The sequence below is a fragment of the Triticum dicoccoides genome, chromosome 3A (genome assembly GCF_002162155.2).
Source record: "Triticum dicoccoides isolate Atlit2015 ecotype Zavitan chromosome 3A, WEW_v2.0, whole genome shotgun sequence".
Classification (NCBI taxonomy): Eukaryota; Viridiplantae; Streptophyta; class Magnoliopsida; order Poales; family Poaceae; genus Triticum; species Triticum dicoccoides.
The window spans coordinates 683,286,577-683,293,007 of NC_041384.1; the positions used below are offsets into that span (position 1 = coordinate 683,286,577).

Genomic DNA, 6,431 nt, shown 5'->3' on the forward strand with positions numbered 1-6,431 from the left:
GCAACCGTTACCCTTTGTGGGTTGAAGTCTCCATCAACGTGGATGTAGGATAGCACCACCTATCCGAACCACGGGAAAAACATCCGTGTCTCCAATTGCGTTTGAATTCTCCAAACCCTTCCCTTTACATTCTTGCAAGTTGCATGCTTTACTTTCCGCTGCCAATATACTCTTTGCATGCTTGCTTGAATTGTGTGATGATTGCTTGACTTGTCCTACAATAGCTAAAATCTGCCAAGAACTAAAATTGGGAAAAGGTTAAGCTTTTATTTGGTCAAGTAGTCTAATCACCCCCCCTCTAGACATACTTTCGATCCTACACCATGTGATGGGAAGTTTGGGCTATGTTGGTGCAAGACGTGCTTCTTTCTCTTGTTGTCTAGTCCTTGACGCGTTTGGACAACTATTCAACATAGTATGACATGGTTCCCGTGCATCGTTTGTTCGAAGAGGTATGTGTGAAGTTAAAGCCGCTTGGCCAGAAAAAAGTGATGACGATAACATTGTCAACAACCTCAATGACATCCTCTCCTCGATGATGTGTGTGGATCTTGTGAGTAGCCAGATCAGCTGGTGTGCCATTTTTATGAGCGTGTTATGACGGTTTTTGTCCGGGTTTTTGTAAAACTATGTAAAAAATTAAAATATACCATCAGGTGGCCGATGTAGCACAACAATGACATTAGTAGTGGATGCCGACGTCGTTTACACCTCGGCTCGCCGGGGCTGCGACAGGCCGATAGATGGCGCTCCATTGTTCGGCAAAGTGGCGGTTTAATCAGCACTTCTTCCGTAAAGAAATATAAGAGCAACAAATGAATGAATATTGATTCTGAGATAGCTTGATTGACCGACACTGGGTCTGCTGCTTCCTTTTCTTGCCCTTAAAAAGGGAAGCTTCGACTTTGTGCATCTATATTGTCACAAAGGGTGTAAAACAAAAAAAGGGTGTCAAACAAAAAGGGTGGGTCGAACACGCGAGTGAAGGGTGTCAAAATCAAAACGATGACGAGTGAAGGAAAGAAAAAGTTGAATTTGTGATGAGCATGGATCGAACACGCGACCTTCAAATCTTTAGTCTGATGCTCTCCCAACTGAGCTATCCACCACCCGGAGGGATGTTTTCCCCGGCAGAACAGCTCCGCCGGAATCCTAAATTGGTTCTGCCCAGGTTCCGCCTCGAGATGGCGGCGCTTCGTCCCGAAAGCTTCCTTCTGATTTTTTTTCAGGTCAAAAACACACTATATAGCTAAAGATGGGCACCAGAGGCCTGCCAGGAGGCCCACAAGAATGGGGGGCGTGCCTAAGGGGGTAGTGCACGCCCTCCACCCTTGTGGCTGGCTGGTGGCCCCCCTCTGGTACTTTCTTCGTCCAGTATTTTTTTATATATTTCAAAAATATGCTCCGTGAAGTTTCAGGACTTTTGGAGTTGTGCAGAATAGGTGTCTAATATTTGCTCTTTTTTCAGTCCAGAATTCTAGCTGCCGGAATTCTTCCTCTTCGTGTAATATAAAATAAGAGAGAAAAGGCATAAATATTGTGATATAATGTGTAAGAACAGCCAATAATACAATAAATATCAATATAAAAGCATAATGCAAAATGACGTATCAGTGCATCACCCCAGCGTCGAGGGTACACGTGACGTGTTCGTGTGCGAACAGCGGGTACGACTAGCGGTTGGTGCATCGGTTTGAGAGATTTCTATATGGGTGGCGCTTTCTTCCGCCAGTGGCTTGGTTTGTTTTTTCTTGTTTCCCATACCAGCTCGGGGACAGTGATGGGTAGGAGCTCTGTGAAATTCAATATCGGCATGGTGTTTGGTGAAGTAAATAGAGAGAAAAATTATCTCAATTCACGTTAAGATTCTAAAAAATTACCACTTAAAAAGATCGCTGATACATATCGTTTAAAAAAATTAAACACTGATGACCGATTAGACATTTGTTTTTTGATATGGTACCCACTTAAAAAAATCGCAGATACATTCCGGTTTTTTCTGATTTTGTTTTAAAAAACTACACTGATGACCGACCAAAAAAAAGGGTAGGATTGCGGTGAGCGTGGATCGAACACGCGACCTTCAGATCTTCAGTCTGACGCTCTCCCAACTGAGCTATCCCCGCTTTATGTTTTAAAACTGATTATTAGACTAAAAAGAATGATGACGGATGAGCGTAGGCGTTGTCTTGCTCGGAACGTTTGCGCTCAAATTCTGTTAAACGTCCTTTGTCTTCAATGGTTTGGGCTCACATGGATGTCCTCATCGTATAAGAGGCCCATGATCATACCACTACTTTGCCTTTCAGTCCACCGAGTGTCCGTCACTCTTCTCAAGTCTCAAAAAAGGGGTTAGGAGAACTCCAACACGGATCACCTAAGGCTAGCCATAGTGGGGTAACTTAACACATCCAAGACAATTTTGCTTATATGACAAGTATTTAATAAGGAAAGAGGTGCTTGTGGTAACATAATATGTTACTGTAACATAGTGCTTTCCGAGGCAAAATGAATCTATGAGCTAATAAATGAAATCATCTATGACACTACTACTTAGTTACTTTGCACTATGAAGATAGTAACTTAGACTAGTGTCATATGCATGACACTAGTATAAGTTACTCCCCATTATGACCAGCCTAATGGACGTCCATCCAATAGAAGTCATTATATATAAACGGACATCAATTTTTCGTTAATTTTTGGATTACTTACTACTTCCTCCGTTCTAAAATAAATGACTCAACTTTGTATTAATTTTAGTAAGAAGTCAGTATAAAGTTGGGTCATCTATTTTGAAACGGAGGAAGTACATAGCAACGGATCAATTCCTAAAACAATTGCTCTAATCTACTAATCCCCTTTCGATGTGAGGTCGAGGAACCCCGTCCTAGACGGTTCGGCCTCGTCGTCTTTGGCGGTCGGCACGATCAATGTAGAGCTGACGACGGATGCCTCTCCGGCATAATCTTCATGCTGCTTCGGCGCGTCGTCGTCCTCCGCCTCTAGCTCCTAAAAGAGGCGGTCACGCTTTGCCTCGTTGACGCGGAGGTGCCACCTCTCACGGCGAACCATGCATGCACTGTGCTAGGACGCGAATACCGCTTTGTTTATGTCCATGATGCCCGGGTTCGCCGCAACCATTGTCACGATGGTAGCGCCGGACGAGCGTTGCGCCACTAGCTAATCCTCCTCCAACCGATGCTCTTCCAGGAGTGCCAGGTTCTATTGTTGCTCCGCCCGCAACAGTCTGAACCCTAGGTATCAACGTGGCGCCACCGCCACTTATGTAGGCGCCTCCTTGTATGCAACCTTCGTCATCGCCGTGGGGTCGCCCACCTCCTGGCTACGAGCTCGGAGATTGACGCACCTTAGTGCGGGCGTGGCGTCAGATGTTGTTAACTGGAGCTCAACCCCGATTTTGGTGCAGTGCGCCGGCAACAACTGCCTCCACCACGAACAAACAGTGCTAACCATTGCGACAGCAGACGACTCACGATGATGCAAACTACGTATGGCAGCTCAAACCGTGGGAGAAAGAGCTCGGAGGGGTAGGGTTTTGGGGGCGTGCTCGGTCTACTTTAAATAGCCGGGCTAGGCAGAGCCGCGATGGTTAACAAGGCAGCCAGAGCTATGTGAGTAGATGGAAAAGATTACACCTAGGCCCGCCTTATATAGGTGACCAGGGCTAGGGTTTACATGACCCTATCCAATCCCACACCTCCATCATCTTGCCTTGTGCGCCAAGATGGTCTTCTGGCTTCCAGCCGAGCCCTCGGGCTGCCTTCTGATGCCGGACTTCCACCAGGCCTCGTGGGTCCCTAGGCCGGCCCACTACCGTACTTCCTAGCCGATGGGCCGCCCTTGATGTAGTGCATCGTCGGTAGTCCCCGAGCATGTTTGGAGTGTGTGATGGATGTGCATTGATTTGTATGCAATTGAGAATCTAAATTTGAGAAATGTGATTGCCGTGCAGGACAAACGAGGGACAGCCAGCTGCGTCCGTGGCTACGCTCGGGCATGTCCGCAAATGTATAGGCCTCAGATTTGTCAAGTCGGGTTGTAGATGTTCTTAGCTACCCACTCCACGCCAACACAGGGGGTACAGTAACATGCCCAGATGCTCCAACTCGTTCTTCACGTTTAAGCACCTCCCCCTCCTGGCCGGTACATTTCCCTTTTTCTTCTCCGTTCAATCACTACTATGATTGACTGGATGCATTGGTGGGTGGGGCGCCGGTGGCCAGAAGAACTCGAGAACCACTGATTAACTGAAGGCGTGCAGTTGCAGTGCAGCACCGATCATGAGAACTGAAGGCAGGTGATATGCTGTCCTTTTTTCCGCGATTCCGCAAGGAAATTGCTGGTAGAAAAGAAAGAAGGAACCGAGGACTATAGTGTGTACTCCTATATTACGACTTAGTAGAATAGAAAGGGACGGTAGCCGGTAGGGAACCTATCCAGGAATTAATATTGTTATGATGGAACCAAGACGCGCATGTATTCCCGGCCGGCAACTGGACGCAATTAACTACTGGTAGGATCGACGAGGGCGAGGGAGGACCATCAGCATCAGTTCGCCGATCTAGCTAGCACAGCAGTAGTGTAGTGGACGCCGACGTTTTACACCTCGGCTCGCCGGGACTGCGACCGGCCAGTACTCCATTATTCGGCGAAGAACATGCGTTTTAATCAATACTGTGGTACGTACGCGTACGGCTCACAGGACAGAAGGACAAACATGAGTGAGTGGACGCGTATTATTGTCTCTGATGAGTTTGCTTGACCGACTGCTGCTGGGTCTACCCCTTCCGTTTGGGAAGTGTTTAGATCCGGCGCACCGGCCGAAACTTCGGCCGGCTCCTGCCTCGTCACGCACAACACACACGCACATATAGAACTTCTCCCCTAATGTGGGCCCACGCATCTTATCCATCCTTTCCTCCGTCGTGCCCATGCAGTCTGCGCGCTCGTGAGCCGCACCCCCGAGCTTCGTCGCTCCGCGCCCTGCCTCCTCGCCGGCCGGTCGCCGGAGGGCTGCGCGCGCTCGCGAGCCACGCCCGCGAGCTCCGTCGCCCCGCACCCCACCGCCTCGCCGGCCGGTTGCCGGAGGGCTGCGCGCGCCCGCGAGCTCCGTCGCCCCGCGCCCCATCGCCTCGCCGACCAGTCGCCGGAAGTCGCCGTCACCGTTGGGTCTCAACCCCATCCGCCCACTGTTTTTCCAGCTACACAAAGCGCCGGCGGCGAGAATCAATGGGAGCTACAACCGGCTGGGGAGAGAGCTGCAATCGCGTACTGGTTTTGCTGGAACCAGTAACGACGGCCGCGCGGACGTACTGGTACTGCAGCTGCAAACGGCAATGCTCGTGCTGCAACCATGAATGCAAAAAGCTACATCCACTAGATAAAAAAGCTTCAAACCAGACTTCGGAACACATGAAGAGCTGCAACCGTTTTAACAAAAGTTTCATCCCGCGGATGAAAAAGCTTCAACCAGAGATTCAAAATCTTCAACCAGCCACTTCAAAAGTTTCAATCGCTTTTTAGATACACATGAAAAGTTGCAACCGTTTTAAAAAAAACTTCATCCCGCAGATGAAAAAGCTTCTACCAGAGACCAAGAAAGCTTCAACAAAAATGCTGAAACCTGTGACAATGTCATTTTTGCTGGAACCAGCGGCGTCGTTTGCTACAACCAGCGACTCAATTTGTTGCGACCCTTCACGGCGAGCTACAACCGGCAACGACGACTGCGATGACGACGCATTTTTTGCTGGAAGTGGCTTCATTTTTTGCTGGAACCGGCAGTTTATTTTGCTTCAAATGGTGACACCCGTAGATTTTTGGCTGGAACTGGCCATTAGATTTTTGTTGGAAATAAGTGTGATTTTTGTTTTGCAACCGGCGGCTGCTGGTGATGCTACAAGCACAACACCATGGCAATGGCGAGGAAGCATTTTTTGTGTGCTAGAAGCACCACTGCCATTGCTGGAACCGACGGCCATCATTTTTTTTTTGATGATCCGGAGCTTTTTTTGCTGCAGCAGCGATGGTGAGCGGCTACAGCGACCGGCGGCGAGCGCGGCGACGAGCATGACCGGGGGCGGGGGGAGGGCAGGGGGAGGGGCTGCACAATGCTTGGAGCGGCGGGGGCGGTAGGAGGCGCGGCGCCCTGGTGCGAGGTAGAAGACGATAAGGCGAACCGTTTTCTTCAGCGGATCCAGCGGCCCACGCGCTCAGATCCAATGGCCGTGGTGTGACCGGCCCAACAGTTGGGCCGGCACACCGGCGCAGATCGTTGCCCCTTCCGTTTCCCCCCTTCAAAACCAAGGCTTCGACTCTTCACTGTCACCGTTTTATGGCAGAGTGATCAGCAGTATCGCAAGTCAAATACTGAGATGCTACGTAGACAAACAAAAAATTGATGGATG

At 49.4% G+C, this 6,431-nt stretch overlaps 2 non-coding genes across 2 annotated transcripts; both read right to left on the bottom strand.

Annotated features, from left to right (window-relative positions):
* Window positions 1-1,036: 1,036 nt before the first annotated feature.
* Window positions 1,037-1,110, bottom strand: TRNAF-AAA. Its single transcript has one exon. It is a non-coding gene; the product is annotated as a tRNA-Phe (tRNA).
* A 943-nt stretch (window positions 1,111-2,053) lies between these two features.
* TRNAF-GAA lies at window positions 2,054-2,126 on the bottom strand. The gene has a single exon. It is a non-coding gene; the product is annotated as a tRNA-Phe (tRNA).
* Between the last annotated feature and the right edge of the window lie 4,305 nt (window positions 2,127-6,431).